The 20598-nt window shown below is 43.0% G+C and overlaps 1 protein-coding gene across 1 annotated transcript in view; it reads right to left on the reverse strand.

Annotated features, from left to right (window-relative positions):
• The window catches only part of TMEM248 (transmembrane protein 248), a 32866-nt gene extending 19867 nt beyond the window's left edge, over nt 1-12999 (reverse strand). The window contains exon 1 of the mRNA XM_018554995.1: nt 12827-12999. The gene's annotated coding sequence lies outside the window, so the exon portion shown is untranslated. The remainder of the gene's footprint in view (nt 1-12826) is intronic.
• Between the last annotated feature and the right edge of the window lie 7599 nt (nt 13000-20598).

A 20598-nucleotide genomic window follows, 5' to 3' on the forward strand; every position in this document is an offset into this window, starting at 1 on the left:
CTTGTGCAACCTATTATTGACCTTTTGGCCTTTTCTATATTGTGCCGCAACAGCAAGCACCTTTTTAGGGATGACATTTAACCTCAGTTTTGTCACACAACTTAGAAGTGCTAAAGAGCACTTTTTAAAGATGTGCAGGTCTGTTCATTCTCATAGCGGCTAATACAATAAGGAAACGCATACAAAAAATACATCTGTCCCAAAATTGCACTTAAAAGATGCAACAGATTACCAGAAAGTTTAGTGTACTCTAGTAGGCGCCTTTTATTCCTTTAGGGTTGTTCACCAGACCCAGACTAGTCATAAATTCTCTAAAATATTAATCGCAACAGGCAAGACAAAGTCAATGAGTAACACATACAGGTGAAACTCGAATAATTAGAATATCGTGCAAAGTTCATTTATTTCACTAATGCAACTCAAAAGGTGAAACTAATATATGAGATAGACTCATTACATGCAAAGCAAGATAATTCAAGCCGTGATTTGTCATAATTGTGATGATTATGGCTTACAGCTCATGAAAAACCCCAAGAACCCCAAATCCACAACCTCAAAAAAGTAGATTATTACATGCAATCAATAAAACAAGGATTGTACATAGAACAATATCGGACCCCTGAAAAGTACAAGCATGCATATGTACTCAGTACTTGGTTTGGGCCCCTTTTGCAGCACTTACTGCAATTACTTTTGCACGATATTCTAATTATTCGAGTTTCACCTGTATGTATGCAGTTAAACTAAGGTTCTGGAGACAATACAGGCGTGTGTCGTGACGAGGGATACAGGAAGACATGCCTGCTCACTAAGTAACACCAACTCCATGGTGTGCAAGTATAATCAGAGATGGGGCTGTGGTGGTGCATACATAATTCTATTCTACAAAAGCTTCTGCACCCCATGGGCACAGACATTACCCTGCTGTCATGTGATTTCACTACATAACTGGGTATAAGAAATAAAAATATACCTTTGTTTAACAAGTCATTGTTAAAAATAAAGTGTGGCTCTGACTAAGAACCCCGGGCAGAGTTACAGAATATCCTAACTAGGGATGAGCTCAGGTTCAGTAGCAAGTTCTTTCCATACTGCTTGCAATAGGGATGCAGTGACGTCATTGACCTTATATGGCTACATGTCTATATTTGGTAAATTACATTTGCCATATAAGGTAAATGACACAAACACAAGCATCCCCTTTGTTTACACGTGGAATGGCCGGATGGGGTGGATGTGCCCATGGCATTTCCTTGTATAAAGGAGATCAGATTTGGACCAGGTTTGATCCGAACCTGAACTCATCCCTAATCTCAACAACCAGGTCCTGGCTGGAAAGCTGGGACTGCATGTAAATGTGGAGAAAAATATTTACAAAAAATGACATGTAAAAAAAGTAAAATAAAGAACTAGGGCTGAAATAACTAATCGGCAAACACGATAATCGATAATGAAAAACGTTGTCAACGATTTGCATTATCGATTAGTTGGTCGGTCGATTACTTGGGCTGCTTGCAGCTCCTCACACCCTCCCCACCTCCCCCAGCCATGTACTCCCACTGATTGACATCAACGTGGCGGGGCCGCCAGCAGACATGCCCGTCCCACTCCTGGACTCGCCCGAGTGCACATGCGTGTTATTGACAGGCTGGGCAGTCCCAGGGAAAAGTGTTGGGAGTCCCAGTGGAGCCGTAATATAGAGAACATAATTAGCCCCAAAACGGGCAGACTGACCGTTTGGTCCTCAGGCTGCTCATAGTTGACTGTGGACGGGTTGAATAGCGATGTGTAAGACGCTGATTCAAGCATGCAGATAATCGGATTCCCCCAGACAAAAGTGTCTGGTGATAGAAGTCCAGGAGAGAAGTCTGCCTGGTAATGGTTTTCCTTCCTGAACAAGTTCTTTCTGTGACATATCTCAGGGATGAGAGCCATGTAGAAAGAATGAATATATGTCCAGTGAATAAATGTTATTTATTAATTGAATAGTTAAATAACAAATATGTATTAACTAATTAACAATATTAAAATAATAATGACAACTATAGATTTTTTTTAAATCAAATTAATCGAAAAACTAACCAGCAAACTAATTGTTAATGAAAATAATCGTTCGTTGTAGCCCTACTGAACAGTATCATTGCATATTTTACCCACACAGCTCCATCAGAATACAGTGGGGGGAATTTATCAAAACTGGAGCAGACAATCTGGAGCAGTTGCCTATGGCACCCAATCAGCTTCTCTCTTCAGTTTGTTCAGTTAAACTTTGAAAGTGCAAGACAGAAGCCGATTGGTTTTGTACAGCTGCTCCAGTTTTGATGAATTCCTCTCAGTGTCTTTTGTGGTGCTTTAACCTAGCATCCTTATTAGTTTTAATTGTCATCAAGTCATCCATGAAATCCCTCTACAGGGAGGAATGTATGAGGTACATCACAGGGACCTGCAACTGCAGCCGTGCTCCAACAACGGCACCAGCTAATAAAAGTCGTGCATTGTTAATCAGTATCTCAGCATTAACAGATCAGGACTTCTTCCAGGGGCTGCTCAAGGAATTCACCGATATAGATCTCTGGCTGGATTAGCAAATTCACTGAAAAAATGTTATTGCTCTGCAAGCGCAGTGTTTAAGGATTCTGACTACAAATGCATTCTGTGACCCAAACCCTGCACCTTGGAGAAAACAAACATTGCAATTAACAGAAACCATGATCTTGGCCTATGTTTTTGTGCTGTAACTCCTAAACAAAATGAAGAGTAGTGCTGCAGTTAGTGACTATTTTCATAATTGATTAGTTGGCCGATTATTTTTTCGATTAATCGGATTAAAAAAATCAATTAAATACCATCCTTAATTTAAAATAAAATACACAAATGCTGTGTTACAAAGTTTACTTCAGAATAAAACTGCATGCACAATTTTTTGCACTGCAATGGAACGCACAGCATTGCGGTACCATACGTATTAAATTAAACAGGCCACGTCTTTTGAGATATGAGGATTCTCAAGGTACAACACTGAGTTAAGGCTGTGACACAGTGCACGCGAAGCAGCGCAGAGCAGTGGTGCACTGCTTCCGCGAGCAGTGTGTCATGTAATTCCCCCCCGGCACGTCAGCTTGCGAGAGCTCGCATAGCTGAGCCTGCCGAGATGAAAACTTTCATCTTCAGCCAATCGGCCCGCGTATAAACCCGCGAGTCAGGATGCGACGTCTGGTCGGTTGTTACGCACGAGCCGATTGGCTGAAAGTGCAGTCAATCATCTGCCTGCACTCAGCTCACACATTGCACGCAAAGCTCCGTGCCGGACGGCTTTGCGTGCAGTGTGTCCGGGCTTAAAAGCTACTAAAAATAAAACATAAAAAACAAGGAGTTAAAGTGCATCTGTAGATCACTTGCGACAAACACAAGCGTTGCACCTCTCCTTGAGCTTTACATTTTCTAACCACAGCTGGTCCTGCTATCCTTAATGTGAATCGTGGAGCCTGTGTACAGCACCGGAAAAGAAAACTCTCTACCTTCCTGTGGATCTACGCCGTCCGCATCCGCCAAGCCCCCGGGTTAAGGTGCCCATACACCTTACAATTATCTGCAGATTTTCTGTGGTCAGATGGAAAAAGTGCAACAGATTGGCCCAGGTGGAGATTACTCCATCCACACAGTTAAGTGTAGATGGAGGAATCTGTTCCATCTTTTCTATCTGACCACAGAAAATCTGCAGATAATTGTAAGGTGTGTGGGCAGCTTAAGACTGCACAGTCCTCCTAAGACTCCGCACAGCCCACCATAGCACCTCCACAGCCTCCCGAGAGGCCGCACAGCCCACCATAGCACCTCCACAGCCTCCTGAGAGGCCGCACAGCCCACCATAGCACCTCCACAGCCTCCTGAGAGGCCGCACAGCCCACCATAGCACCTCCACAGCCTCCTGAGAGGCCGCACAGCCCACCATAGGACCTCCACAGCCTCCATAGAGGCCGCACAGCCCACCATAGGACCTCCACAGCCTCCAGAGAGGCCGCACAGCCCACCATAGCACCTCCACAGCCTCCTGAGAGGCCGCACAGCCCCCCATAGCACCTCCACAGCCTTCTGAGAGGCTGCACAGCCCACCATAGCACCTCCACAGCCTCCTGACAGGCTGCACAGCCCACCATAGGACCTCCACAGCCTCCTGACAGACCGCACAGCCCACCATAGGACCTCCACAGCCTCCTGACAGGCCGCACAGCCAACCATAGGACCTCCACAGCCTCCTGAGAGTTCGCACAGCCCACCATAGAACCTCCAGTCTCCCGACAGTCCGCACAGCCCACCATAGAACCTGCACAACCACCTGAGTCCGCACAGACCACCATACAACCTGCACAGCCACCTGAGGGCCCGCGCAGCCCACCATAGAACCTAGGCAACCACCCGAGAGTCTGCACAGCCCAACATTGACCCCACATGACACTAATTGCTATTTTTTCTAGACTTCTACTTTCAGAGCTAGTTATTAGGTTATTAAAACCAGTAATAATTGAAGTGAGGGAACATCTGCCACAGGAAAACGGACAAAAAAAAAAAAAAAAAAAAGCTGACAGGTTCTAGCCTTCCCCCCACCTAACTGTAAATAAGCATTTTTACTTTGGTGTTGCTGTTAAAGATTCCTTTACTTCCTGTTCGATGATTGGATAAGGGGAGAGAAAGGGCAAATGAATGACAAGACCATCCCTTGTCCAATCACAGAATGTGAAATCTTGCATTCTCTGTAAAGAATGCAAGATGTTTTATTACTGAATAAAGGGGGAGAAAGGGGCAGAGAATGCGACTCTCTTCTTCACTGTACAAGACCCAAAATTCACAGTAGCAGAGCCCAGAAGAAGATCAAAGCTGAGGGCAGTATCTGGCATGAATACAACTAAAATGTTTTAGCATCCCCAGCAGACATCCAGACGTGTGAATAGTAACTTCGCTGGATCAATCAAAAGTAATAAGAAAAAAGTTTTTACTTTAACTTTATTTCTAAAAAATAAGATTGCATACATATATTAAAACATAGAAAATCAGTTTAAACCCAGAAATAAATATTTGTTCTTTGCTATACAGTATGTAGGCAATCCATCTACCTACATATAGTAAAGAAGTAGCAGGACCCAGTTTTTAGGCTGTCTGACCAACCTTTTTATATAAAAACTAGTTGGACAAATTGAAATATTAAACAAAAACCAAATAAAACAGCTTATAAAAACGTATAAACTGACCAAACAGGCGGTGTGTTCAGAGTGCCAAAAGTAACTAGTTGGAGAACAATCCTGCCTTTTGTTTCTGACAAGCATGGTTATTCTATTCAGTTACAAATGTCAACTTTAAAAACATGGCCAAACACTGGCAATTATCTGCTGGTCTGTTTCTGCTTGTTAAATATCTAACCACAGAAAAGATAGCAAACTTATTTCAGCAAATATTTACACTGCGATTGTGTTTCTTGTCTACAGTCGTTTATTGGGTTTTGCATATTAAATTATATTCTAATTTCAAAACAAAGGATCATTAACTGTAAACTAGCCATAGAAATGGAAGGTTTGTTAGATTATAGAAAGTGGAAAGGAACAAAACTCTTGGCGCTGTGACAGTGGAAACCTCATCCCTATGTCTGGATCAGTTTGCAGAGCGAGTCAGTCTACTAATGGACATTTGTTACCTGTGCTGTTTACACAATTCTATGGTTCAAGAAAACCTCTCGTGACAGAAGCCCACGGCCTGACATTGCCGATGTCCCCTTCTGAAAATGCAAGTTGCCTGGTTGTCTCCAATACTTTCTGAAGAAGTATAAAGCAAGTGAAACTACTTCTACTTGGCCATACCTGAACCCTGCCCATGAGACAATCAGCCTGACAGCCAGTCAACTAGCATTGCCAGAAGGAGAGTTTAACTATGTCAGTCGCTGTAGATCTCTAAGGACAGGTTTCCAATAACAGAGCTGTGCAATAATTTAATAGGTAAGATCAGAGGCGTAACTAGAAACCTCTGGGCCCTACCGCAAGAACCCAGAAAGGCGGCAGCGGAGCCCAGGAAGCAAGGCGGGGGGTGTCGGACAGTGATGTACTACACTGACCGCTGGAAGCAATCTGGCGGCTGGCGTAAAGCCGCGAGGAGTCTGTTTAGGGGGCCCACTGCTAGCGACGCACGACATACAGTACTTTGGTGGCAGCAAAAGGGTTAAAGACCAAATATATTTTTACAGAGATTGTCGGTGCCTCGGTGGTTTTCTATTCAATAAGAGATCAAAGGGATCAGCGTCAATCTGCAAATGTTAAAGTAAACTGACCAGTGAAAAAATAAATAAAAAACATTTGTTCCTGTTTAACCCCTTAGCTTATCCTAATGAGCTCTAATTACCGTTTTCCTATCTCTCCCCCAACAAACTATTATCCTGTTAATTTGGTTTTCTAACCATTAATATGTAAACTTTTTTTTATGTTCATTCAGTTTGTTCGTTTTTTTTGGTGCCACATTAAAAAAAAAAATGAAAAACAAATTTGATTTGTTAAAGATTTTGGAAAGCTGCCTTTTTACCAGAATTATAATTTCAGCGTCATTGTCAATGGAATAAATAATACAATAACATTTATATTTTTTTCTGCAATAATACTTAAAAAAAACAAAAACAAAAACAAAAAAAACACTTGTCAAAGTAGAATAAAGTGCATTTTTTATTTTGGAATTTTTAACTTGTTTATGGAATGCATAAAAATGAGCATAATTTTTGCAAGACAATATTACTTAAAGAAATCCTTGTTTGTCTGAAAAATGTATATGTTATATTGTAATATTAAATAATGACTAAGCTATCAATAGGCCCATAGCAGAAATGAAGACATTGCTCTGGTTTCTGGGCGGTGTGCAGGTGTGAGAGCTGTAGAGGTTAAATAAAGAAAAAGGCGGCGTGCAACCTTTGAGAAACAAAGTTTCTTTGTCTCACTATTCTAAGCAGATCAAAGATCAAATATGGATTACTGCTCTTGAACACCAATGTTTTCTTTCTTGCCTTATGTAATGAACCTGCTTGACGTCTCCGGAAAATATATATCCTAAAATCAAAGAATGGCACATAGTTGTGTAGCTCCAACTACAAGCTTTTGAAAAAATATAAATCATACAAAAGAGCTCGCTCATACAAAAGAAATTATTTTTCCTTTCCTTGACGCTGGGTTCACACCTAGGCGTATCGAATATGCGCGCTTGTCGTGTGTTTCGTGACGCGCGTTTTTACCGCGATTCGTGGTAAAAAAACGCGCGTTTCCGAGGGCTACTTGGCTGTATCCTAATGGAAACGTGCGACAAAAACGCCCCAAAGAAGCTCCTGTACTTCTTTGGGCGTAGGACGTTTTGTAGCGCGTTTATACGGTCTGTAATACACCCAGGTGTGAACCATACCCATAGGAAATAATGGGATTTTGGTGTGAGCGTTTTGCAGAGAGGTCGAACGCGCTACAAAACGCTCAGGTGTGAACCAGGCCTAAGGTAATGAGCTACAATCCACTCGTAAAAACACGTGATTTGATTTATGCGCATAAACGCTGTCGCCTAGGTGTGAACCTGGCTTTAGAGAGAAGACCGGGATGTGTTCATGTTATAGTGTAGAGATGAGAAGAATACAATTGGTTTTGTGTGTATGGAAATTTCAGCATGACAAAGTAAGGAACGAAGCTTCAGATCTGATGTCACAAAATGTCCTTTTCACGCTCTAACTTCCCACTAGAATGGAGAATCACACCATAACGGCATCAGAGCTGCAGTGCAATGCGTTTTGCCGCATTTTAACCACGGTTTTTTTTAGCTTAAAATGTGCTTGAGGTGTAGTCCAGTGCATTTGCATGCAATTTGATGCGTTCCGTTGCAATCAGGGGCAGCTAAATTGTGGCAAGCAGGATTTGTTTCTGACTGCACTGGTGTGAACAGAGCACCAGAAATCCCATAGGAAAGCATTTTGACGCAGCTGCCATGGACTGCATCACAGCTGCATCTGGTGTGAACTAGTCCTCAGTCACACCAGACGAAGTGCGTTCCAGCCCGATTCTGGCCAGGACGCACTGCATCGCACATTGCGGCCGGCTCAGTATGTTGTGGGGCAGGATGGGGAGTGACACTGTGTCTGTTGTGAATGAGGCCTCAGTCCTAAAGCTGAACTTCAGGTAGATAGAGAGATGTAGCCAAGTTGTGTGTTCCACTAAAAAAATATTTAAAGCTGAACTCTAGGTGAATATAAAATACATTTTTGCAGCTCTGTAGTCAATAATAGTATTGTTTAAATGCAAGAAGTGGAAGTACCAGCATTTGACCTGGAATCAGCCTCTTGCAGTCCCTGTGCAGCAGGAATTGAGTGTGAAAAGAAAAAGCAGTACAAGGGGCCAATCGGTTCATGCGCTGACAAGAAGCAGGATGATAGGAGGGCAAAGCAGAGTGACTGAGAGATGAGCTCATCACTGAGCGGCTTCTCCTTTTACTGCCCAGTCACGGGCTTGAGCGGGTCCAGGATGACCTGGGCTCGGAGCAAGCGGGTAAAATAATACTGCACATCAGACTGAGGACAATTAGCAGCAGGAAAAAACTGCAGGGAAATCTCTAATTTGAAGATAAAGAGTACAAACCAGGATTGTTATTTTATCTTTTAACGGGCTATTCATGTCTATCCGTGCCTAAATGCGTCTCATTAATTACCCATCAGCCTTTGCTCAGCAGAGCTCAAACTGGGACAGGAAGACCAGCACTGGGAGCTTATCAGGCTCTGCCGCATGCACATGCACTGAGCAGAGACATGTTGACAGAAGAAAGCAGTGTGAGTGAAGTTGAAGACATATCAATGTTGCTGCTCCACTTAGCAATCAACTAGAGGCTGCAAGTGAGGAGTGGACACCAATCAATTCTTTAAGGGCCAGTTCATACCTATAACGGTGCCCATACACCTTACAATTATCTGCAGATTTTCTGTGGTCAGATGGAAAAAGTGCAACAGATTGGCCCAGTGGGAGATTCCTCCATACACACAGGTTAGCATAGATGGAGGAATCTGTTGCACTCTCTCCATCTGACCACAGAAAATCTGCAGATAAATTGTAAGGTGTATGGCCAGCTTTACATTGCGTTTCAGCATGAAAAGCACTGGATCACATCCCGGCCAGATCCCTGCGTTCCGGGTCAGTGCATTCAAGTCAATGGCACCGCAGCCATGCCCCCACAGCAGAACACATGTCACAACAATGCCTGCGTTACAGTCCAGTGTGATCACAAGAAATAGTGCTTGGACTATTTTTATGCAATCGCACTGGACCAGTCCTGTGCATCCTGTTTAGCAGACATGCTATGAAATATTAAATGTTTAGTTCCAATGCCCTCACAGCAAGCATGAAAGGAGTGTGTGCAAATAATACAAAATATAAGCAGGTATTACAGGTTGCTCAATCTTTTAATTGGTGTTCCAAATAAACACTCTAAATTATGGGCCAACGTTTGCATATAATTCACCGCAATGACAGCACACCTACATAACTCCAATACTTGTGTTGGCCCAGACATCCTCTGACTCTTGCTTACTGTGTCACCATCATGTTCCCAATGTCCCTGTTCCAGCTAGCACAAGCTTCATCTTGTCGGTCCTCATCTGTCCTTGCTCCCCTGACATCCAGCCAATACTTGGACCTGTCCTAAGACACCCAGTACAACCTAAACTGCCTCATCCCTTACTAACTGTCCACCTGAGCATAGCCAGATGATTTACAGGCATTGAATGTGCAAAGAAGAGGCTGCAGGGAGCAGTCTAGCAGCCAGGCGGGACTAAGGGTAAAGTTTTATTCTGCTCGGAGCTCTACTTAAAAAATGACAGCTGGTGTCTAACTTTTAAAGGTTTTCTCTAGTTGTTGACGATGGAGCTGACTCCTACAAATAAATCCTGCTGGCTCCTGGAGTGGACTGACTGGCTCCTGAATTCCATATTCCTTTGTCCACCTCTGATACACACTGTGCTCCTTTAATGTGACTCATACAATTGCAGAAGATTTCTTATTATTTCTGACAGTTGTAACTAAACTAGAACATTTCTATTCGAAGCATTCAGCCTCACGGTGTTGTTCAGCAGTTGCTCAGATTGATATGACTTATCAAAAACTATTGTGAGCCAAGAAAGAAAAAACCCAACCTGACAGAACTGTGTTAACCAATATTTCCTCTTTCCCTGGCTGCGACTCTTATGGCCCCTGGAATGAATAGTTTTATCAACCTGTATGCAGAATCAGATATTGTACGCTCAATACATTATAATACATCCATGTCAGGCCCAGCATCAGCACAATTGCCTTATCTGCTTCTCTGCTGCCCAGAGCAAACAAAGTCCGATCTGTCCATGGCTTTCATTTTAGTCTAATTTATGACTTTGTAATGGCAAAGAATTTCCACCCGGCATAACCATCTAACTCTTCAATCACACGCTGATATCCTGCCCATTATTCCCAAAGTAACTGCTTATGATGCTGCATCACACAACATGCTCCTTGGCCCCAAGGAAGCCCTACGCTCAGAGTGTTGGGGAAGCCAGCTTTCACAATGCCTTCCCAATCTCTGCTTTGTGGCATGTAGGCCGAGTCAGGTCAGATACCAGGAATATACCTTAGATTGTAAGCTCCTCGACGACAGGGACTGATGTAAATGTTCTATATGTAACGCGCTGTGTAATTACTTAGGGATGCAGCTATACTAGTATCGGTGACTATACCGAGTATTTGGGCGAGTACTCTTACTCGCCCAAATTCTCCGATGCCTAGCCCGATACTCCAACTTCTGGTATCAAGAAGCCGGGCAGCGAATCATTACACACTGTCCAGCTTCCGGATTGGCCGGGAAGCTGGCTCCATGCTCCCTCATCACAATTTAATCGAGAAGCTGGCCAATCAGGAAGCCAGGCGGCGAGTCATTACACGGCACCCGGCTTCCTGATTGGCCAGAAAGCTGGCTTCATTTTCCCTCATCACCTGGTAACAAGGGAGCATAAAGATGGCTTCCCTCCTAATCGGGAAGCTGGGTGGCGAGTCTTTACACGCTGCCCGGCTTCCCACCTAATCAGGAAGCCATGTGGCGAGTCATTACACGCCGCCTGGCTTCCGTAATGGGATTTCCGGTATTGGTATTCGGTATTGGCGAGTACCGAAATAAAAAATATCGCTACTCGATACCGAAAAACCGGTATCGGTGCATCTCTACCTGTAATGAATTAATACTAAATATACCATCCACATCGCTGCAGCTCCACCTTTCTATTTAACCACCTAGGACTCTCCAAGGACTCTCTAAATCCCTACTGATGTATGTTTGCACAGAAAGCCTGGAAATACTTTTTTAATCCTACTTTACAGCAACACAAAATTCTGCTTTCCAGTAAACACTATGGGGTCTATTTTTCAATGTTTTCACCCAACATTCACCCAACTTCTACCCAAGACTTGCATGTTTTCACATAATATGCAATAAGAAAAATGTGTGAACCATGGGCAAAAGTTAATTGCGGTGCATGCATGACTTTTTTTCAATTACACTGCAACGCATGGCATTGCTGTACCACAAGTTGTGGTGTAGCTGATAACACTACGGGTGGGAGGTGTGCTTGGGGTGCCATTCAAATGAATGGCAACACAAAGCACCTCCCGCAGTGTTATTGCATGGACCAAGTCTGAACGGGCCCTTGAGGTACTTCAATATAGATGCGAGTGAGATACGGGCTGTGGGAAAAGTAAATGTACATGCGCTTCTGTAACAGCATGGGCTTTGTTTACTTTTGGCCGTGTGGCGACAGGGTCACTTTAACACATATATAACCCCGATCACTAACAAATCATATAAGCTTCATCACATTAATATCAATTTAAATTGTCAGATCTCATTTTTTCAATCCAGAAGCTGTCAGTAAAATGATAGCTGGTGATTCTGCCAATAGGGTCTTTGCTCATGAACCTCTAGTTATAAGGTGACAACACTCTGTCCCCCTACTGTGCTCCTGTGTTGTCCACTCCATCAGAAGCTCATGTGACAAAGCGACTTTTATACATACATTGACGTCCAAGTGCCATCCTGATCGGTATGGCCCCTTTGGAATAGACGGGTGCTGCAGTGACAAACGGATTATCAGAAAAGAAAGTGTCACTGGCACCCCAGTATGCTGATCAATATACCTTTATTGATGCATACATAGTATTACATAAACACAGCCATGGTCCACTGTGGTCAGCAACAGGAAACCCGCCATTAGGAGTTGCCTGATATACATGTATGTGGACAGGAAGCTGCAGGGGATGGTCAGCAAAGATTGGAAAAAGGTTAAAACATTGTGGGGAAAATTATTAAAAATGGAGCATTGTCCATGGTAACCAATCAGCTTCTCTTCAGTTTGGTAAGTTAGGCTTAAAAAATGAAAGAGAGAAGCTGATTGGTTGCCACTGGTCTACTCCAGTTTTGATGAATCCCCTCAGTATTTTATTTAAAAAAAAAAGATGTTTATGATATACAGAGCTTCAGCAAATGAGATATTACTGAGTTAGTGTCTACTTTAAAAATGAACAATGGATTCTGATTGGTTGCTAAAGGTAAACAGATGTACTTCCTACAGCGCACCCTTCATCTATCAGCCCATATGTATATTGTCCTTATGTGGTGAGCAGACGAGCCCCTCTCCCCTCCAGCAGTCCTGCCATATCTGCTCTGTCATGGATGAAGCCCCCTCCAGCAATCATGCCTGCCCCGCTCTGCTGCCATTAGGCCGGGTGAGGCTCCTACGGGTGCCGCTCCCTCCTCTCACCTGTCCGGGCGTCCCCTGCTGTCCGTCTTTCCCCGGGTCCCGCTCTCAGGCGGCCACTGGTGACCGGGACTCTGGCATGCCTGGCGCTCTGTCACAGGCGGAATATTGTGCGCACTCTCCCCTTCCCCTCCACTTCCTGACTGTCTACTTCCGGAGGCCAGACTGACTGTCACGCGCGGGTCCTCCCACCGCACCAGTTTTTTTTTCTTCTTCTGAAACAACTTTATTGACAGAGCTCTCTGGAAGCTCACACATAGGTAGGTGTCTTTTTTGTTGTAGCTGTTAGCTGGAAAGATAAAAACGATATTTTCCTGTAGGAGGGATCCTGGAAGCAATCCTGCACAGCCCCATTCACGTCAACGAGCTCAGTCCCAATCTGCAGCCTATACACACTGCAGTTCCAGTACTTCCTATAGAAGTGAATGAGGACAACAGGTATTCATGGCACCCAACTGCCCCTCATGGGAGTGACTGATGAAGAAGGAGGGATTATGTTCTGCTGCAGTTTTAGGGGTTCTTTCACCCCTCCTTTTACTTTTCTACAAAAGTACATAAAATATACATCCCTGTGCATAGCAGGAGTGAAGACCGAAGAATTTACCTTCTCCTATCTCACCTAAAAGTTCTTAAAGTGTATTTCCACTTTCACAGCCAAATTGGGATAACTCCTATTTTACATTTGTTACATGATGCCATTCACATCACATTAACTAAAAAAACTAATATTAACAAATACTTCTTACAGTTTAAATAGCTTTTACTTGGGTTTTGGTTTCTTGGCTTTTTAAGAGTTCAAATTTCAGCTTGCTTCTCCTTCTTTGCAATGTTAGGAGGGGCTGTGAGGGGTCTGTTCATCAAATTGTAAAGCAGATTTGAACACTGCCTGTCCTAAAGCTGACCATACACCTATAGATTATCTGCAGTTTATCTATGGTCAGATGGAAAAAGTGCAACAGACTCCTCCATCTACGCTAAGTTGTGTGGATGGTGGAATCTCCCGCTGGGCCAAGCTTGAGTCGGCCCCGCTGGCTCTTAAAATACCTGAACAATCTGATTGGATGCAGGCATTGTTCAGGTATTTTGGGAGCCAGCGGGGCCGACTATCAAGATACTGAAGCTTGGCTCAGCGGGAGATTCCTCCATCCACACAGTTTAGCGTAGACGGAAGAATCTGTTGCTTGTTTTCTATCTGACTGCAGATAATCTATAGGTGTATGGCCAGCTTAACAAAGAGTTCATTGATTACAACCCTGGCTTCTCCATTGTATGTTAACCCCTTCGTGACTGACGACGTACAGTGTACGTCGCCAGCATCGGGGCTGTTCCGGGAGTCTGTTTAAACTTGTAGAGCCAACTTTTAATTAAATTTATCACTAAATGTTGGGGTTTAATAAGGAGTTGCGCTAATATTGCGCAACATAAAAATTTGCAACTACCACCATTTTATTCTATAGGGTCTTGGCATTCAGAAAATATATAATGTTTGGGGGTTTTAAGTCATTTTCAGGCCTAAAATGTAGAATATAACATCGGTGCAAAAAATGAAAAAAAAAAAGGCCTGTCATGAAGGGGTTAATTAAGTGAATGAGAGAAACACAATCCTCAAATTTCACTCCTAAGTCTCTCTACAAGGACAGATCACTGTGAAGGTGCTTAGAAAAGCCTGGAATCAGACATGTTGCCTGCTGCAACAAAACATCTGAAAGGTAAGAATCATAAAAATAAAAAAAATCGATATGCTGTGTGAACAGAAACATATGACAAACATATAGAGGGGTTTTCTTAAAATTGACTACAAAAGTGGAAATACACTCTAACCACTTGCCGCCCGCGAGCTGTACATAAATGGCCGGACAGGCGCCTTCTAGATGCTGGTGGGCTTTTCCAAACGTCCTTGTGTGCACGCACAAGCCGGGAACTGTCAAACTTTGAAACAGGCAGCGATAGCTGCTTACATACCAGTGGACCGGCGGCTGTAGAGCTGCACGACCACTTGTATGTTGTGCCTTTGTGTGGGCTCTGTTGAGGCCCGGGACTGTGGCTCTGTGCAGGGAGATCGGAGGGAGGTCAGTACGCAATCTCCCTCTGATCTCCCCTCTGGTTTTGTGAATACGGAAGTGATGTGTATTACATCTCTTCCGCATTCAGCTGTCATTCTCTGGCTACAGAAGTTGGTGAAGTAGATCTCTGAATCATCAGCTTCTTTGGGGGTCCCTAGGTGACATTAGGGGTCTTAGAGACTCCTGATGTCTCCATAAAGAGGACCTGTCACTGTCATTTGATAATAAAGTTAAGTGTAAAGAAAAAAAAATTAAAGTCACACATACATTTTTTTTTTTAAAGTCCCCCGCCCCCCACATACACGCATAAACATGCGTTGGGTGCGCCTACGTGCGAAAACGTTGATTGCAACCACACGTTACATATAATCGCAAACATCAGAGTGAGAGCGATAATTTTAGGGCCATCACTCTGATAACACTAAATTGGTGAGCGGTAAAAACTTTTCAGCGTCGCCTATGGCCTATTTTGGGTATGGTTTTTTTTTTTTGCGATTTTGCGGGCGTGCACAATTTTAAGGCTTGATGTGTTTGGTGTCTATTTAACCGACGCGACCCCGCCTTTTATAATTTTTAATCTCATAATCATTAGTCAAACAAGCATATTTTTCTTTTATTTACAATCCTACGTGGCCCCTCACGCCCCTGGAAGTGACACGCGGGTCCAGATTTCTCACGGGTCCAGGATTCTAACAGAACACCGGATGTACTCTATTTTGATGAATATCTATGAAATTTGCTGCATCACTTAGATGGACTGAGGAACGGTTATTCTCTTGGTGATCATGGGCCGTAGAGGTTTGTCTTTTATGAATCAGTGGATTATTGTTGAAAAAACAACATTTTGTTGGACATTTAGTAGTTTTATTGAAAGTAATAAAATACAGTGGGGGGTATTTATCAAAACTGGAGCAGGCAGAATCTGGAGCAGTTGCCCTTAGCAACCAATCAACTTCTCTTTTCAGTTTGCTCAGTTAAAGTGACATTAAAGTCAAAAACTTTGTTTCCTCCCCCCAATGTTAATGAAAGCACCTACCTTAAATGATGTCTCTTCTTCTTTCCTGTCATTTTCAGCCTTCTCTCCAACGCTGTTGCGGGCCTCCGATCCAGCGCTGACTCCTCTGTCCTTGCTGGTACTTCCTGTCCCACGGTGTCTGCATGCGGGTGCACGCGTCCATAGACTTACCTTGTGTCTCTCCTCCTCTCCCGGGCTGAAAATCCGAACTGCGCATTCGCCCGCCCCAAGATGCTTTGCGGCCGCCCGAGCAGTTTCAGGTTCTCGGACGGGAGCGCGCGGGGAAAACACATGTAAGTTTAAACCGCTTTTAAAGCGGGGTTTTTTTTTTTTTTTTTAACCAACTTTTTGCATATGTCTACGGCTAGCAAGCCAAAAAAACGTGAGGGTTTAGAAACCCTTTAAGCTTTGAAAATGCAAGAGAGAAGATTTTATTTCCCTTTTCAAACAAGATCATTACTAACATAGGAGTGTGTTTTTTTTGGGGGGGGAGGGAAGGAAGGATGTAAGGGTAGGGTGTGGAAGGAGTACTATTTCAAAACGATAGATGTGGAATAATAATATAGAAGAAAGAATTGTTAAGATGGTGTGTACAATTGTAGAATGGTTCATCGTAAGCGCTGTGTTAAGAAATTGTTTGTAAATATTGTAATGTTTATTATTGTGGAATTTTTGAAAACTAATAAATATTTTGTAAAAACATAGGAAGTGAACTATTTTGTACAAGTGACGTCTCACAAGTCCAGAAGCTATCAAAACTAGAAGCTGAAGAGATAGAATCCCCCTGTGCTCCTTTATTCTCTTCTAACATATCTCTATAGGTTGGACTCGATGGACTTGTGTCTTTTTTTCAACCACTAACTATGTAACAGATGATATTAGATGAACATTTTGTGACCTGCAGTATGTGGAGATGTCAAAAGGTGTCCATACACCTGACGATTATCATACGATAGTTGTGGGTGATCCCGCGATCGTACGATAATCGGCAGGTGTATGGGCAGCGTGCGACCGCATTTACTGTACGGTCGTAAGACTTTCCTCTTACGAGCACGCAAGAAAACCCGCCAAAAATCGTACGATTTTCGGCAGGTTAATAGCACGATCACAAGACGAAAGCCGCACGGGACGGTGTGCGCAAGCGCACACTGCCTGCTCAGCACTGCAATCATCGGCAAGCCCACCCCTCAGCGGGGCGGCTTGCGATGATCACACGTACAATCTGCCTGTCCAAGATGGGCAGGTTGTACGAAATTTTAATGACCTTACAACCATCGCACAACGAAAGCCGTGCGATGGTTGTAAGGTGTATGGGCAACTTTTGTTCACCCCAAAGCAGCATCGTTTTTTGCGCGTGGGTTCAGCATGTTTTTTTTTGCTCGTTTGGCACATTTTTACGCGGCATGAAGACGCACGTTTTGACTGGCAGCTCAAGAAACATTGCCGGTCAATGGACATACACCCACTAAACCGCGCATTTCCATTGAAGTTTATGGGGGTGAAAACACAAACTTGAGACTGCCAAAAAAAGCTCATGTACTTTTTTTTTTCTGCGTTTGGCGTTTTGTAGCTCAGGCGTGAACAGGTGCCGTTGAAAATCATGTGATTTCTTGTGTTGGGCTTTTTAAAGTGCTTTTCCTTCTGCTCAATAACACCTAGGTGTGAAGTGAAGACTACACATTGCACACAACAGATATGAAAGTGTCCTTCGGGTTCTTTATGGGGAAATAAGCTGCTTTTAGATGCTTTTTGTGCTTTGGAGACATCAGTGGAAGCAATTTTTTAAAGTTTCTTTTTATCTCAATGCATTTTGCTTGTGAAGGTCCATGTTGCGGTTTACGTGGAACTTTTTTGCTCATCAATTTTATTTTTTAATATTTCCCCTACCCATTGTCACCAAAGAATGCACTTTTATCTGAAAACCAGTGTGCACTGGGTCTTGCACATGGACAATGATTCCAGGGTGATGGTGGATGGAAACATTGCTTGATCCTTGGCAGGCACTGAGAACTTCTTGTGTCCGAGGTCTTCACTACTATTTAGGAATTAGATATGGAGGGCTGGGGATCCAACATTCTGAATAGGTGCGCTTATCCTTATTCTTTGTTGACAGATTGATGCCTGGGAACAAAATGTATACTCCTACAATTGACCACATTGATGATTGCTGTCTTGTAAGTTCACATAGAAGTGACTAATACATTCTCCTTTTTTAAGAGAAATGAAGGACAAGGAGCAAAAGCCTTAAAATAGCACAGGGAAAGAATTCAAAGTGGAACTTCACCCTCCTATCCTTAAAGTGACACTAAACTCAGGCGTTAAATCTTCAAATACTAATTCAAGTACCTGAACTATTAACAACAATGTAGCTTATTTGTGTATCAAGAGACTGTGCGATTAATGCACTGTACTAGTGTGAACACTGACAGACACACACAACCACAGACACAATCTCACACTCAAATGTTTTTTTTAAAGTTTCACCCAGACTTCCTACCTTATAAGAACTGGAGTGGATCCTCAGCTTGGGGTCCAGTGTGGACTGCTGTGCTTTGACAGCGCTCCATCCATATGTGCATTGCTTGTACAACTCCCTTTGCGCGCCCTGTAGGAGGTGCCAGGAGCCAGAATGTGATGTTACTCCGGTCCATTCACCTCTACAGGGCACGTGAGGAAGCTATACAAGCAATGCACATATGGATGGAGCTCTCAAGCGGCCTTACCCCCAAGCGCATCTCACCTCAAATTGATACTCGGCGTCGGGCAGCTAATTTTGAATGGCTCCTCAGTGCGAGCACCGACAGTTCTGCGCTAGGGGGAGGCTGAGAAGCCTCATGCCTAGCGCAGTGGAAGGCCTGGTGCGACCCACCAGTTGAGAACCACGACTTTAAAGGGTATTTCCACGCTTGTTGAGAAAAAAAATCAGTCCCCTCTGGGTGATCTTTGTACATTACAATAATTTGATCAAACTTTGTTGCCGTTTCCTACTGGTTTCTGCCCTTTGTTGCAGCATGTCCTGTCCAAGCTGATCGCTGAATGGGAGTGTCTGGGTTCATTATAACTATCTGGTGGACTTCCTGTGTTGTAATCTGGAAAGGTGCAGTGTCCCTTTAGTAGTAATTAACCCTTAGAGAGTATCTCACTAAAAATGATATTTCTGTCGCAAGGGATGCCAAAAATGATACTTGTATCTTAGTGCAAACTTCTGGGACAGTCAGTCAGCCAATCACAGAAGCAGGAAGTGACATTTCTGGGGGAGTTCTGCACACCAACTATGTACAGAACGCCTCCAGGTTACCATATTGCATTGAATTTTTTTGTTGTTGACAGATTTAGAACATTACAGCAGCTACAGTTTTAAATGGTAAGATAATTTTAATAACATTAAATTACAAGTTGGGCTTGTGTGAATTATATATGCTGTATTCTTTTTTAAAAGTTTTTTTTAATTCTTATATTTTTAAAGTGGAGTTACCCTTTAGGATTTGGATAGCATGAGGAATGGTTAGAACCACAATTCATGGCTCCATTATAGAGATTTAACCTGACATACTGTCCTGGTGACAGCGATTTCAACAGACAGGAAGTGAGGGAAAATCTGCAACGCATACTGATGCTTATAAAAGGATGATGGAGATTCCAGCCTTCTCCTCCTCTACCATGACCAGCTACCACTATGCTGCAAATTACAAATCTGTTTAATACCACACACACACAATCATTTGAAGATTTTAATTCCTTCTTTACATTTTAATACAAACATTCACCTGTTATTCATGTTAAGTTTTACTGCCTTCAATAACAACCATGAATAAATCTTAGGTAAGTTTTCTAATACATGTGCAAAATCATTCTGCTTTGTTTACCATTGGAAGAAATATTGTACAATTCACTGATCGATCCTTGTAAATGCTGACAAAGTCCTCCTAGCATGGTTAGTCCTTTATACAATCAAACATGCCATAAATAAATGATTAATGTAATAGGACAACATAAAGTAGTATAATGGAGGCTGCTGCTGCTGCTGTTCTCAAATAGGATGGGAATCCCAAAAATGTCGACCGCTGGCCATAGTTTTAATTAATTCTAAAGTTTCTACAATTCTAAAAACACCCATGTGAAGGGATCGTAGTAGAAAATTAGGATGTTTAAGATCTAATCTGCTGATATCTGATATCAGTTAGCCAGGCTGGTAGATTTGGACATGAAAGCCCTGCATCCCGGTCACTAAATGTAGTCATTGCACAATTCAGTTCAGCTTAGGTGCCAAATACTAATGTATGGCTAATCTGTGGCGGAGAATGTACAGTGTTTTTGTATACATTTTGTTTATTCAGATTCAGGGTTATAAAATAACATGTAAAGCAATTCTGCTTTTAAAATAAAGAAAATGCCCCAAAAGTAGAGATTAAATAAGTGAAATGCAAGTCTTTGGTGAAGGTGAAGTCTTTGGGGGAAGCAGACACTTCTAGGAGTGTCCACCCCCAGCACTCAGAGGTTCCTAGTGCCACATGCACTGAAATAGGATTGTTTTACTTCTACAAGGTGGATAGTTCTAGCAAAAGCACTGCATTTCTAGTCTCTCTCGTTTACTACAAGGGGCGCCCATGATACAGGATTCCAAGAGCACTGTGGCTTTTACAAACAGAGTAGCAGAACCTGTTTCCTTTCAAACGTTAAATATATCCCGACTCACG

This window comes from Nanorana parkeri, unplaced genomic scaffold (genome assembly GCF_000935625.1).
Source record: "Nanorana parkeri isolate BGI_ZX_2015 unplaced genomic scaffold, ASM93562v1 scaffold181, whole genome shotgun sequence".
NCBI lineage: Eukaryota > Metazoa > Chordata > Amphibia > Anura > Dicroglossidae > Nanorana > Nanorana parkeri.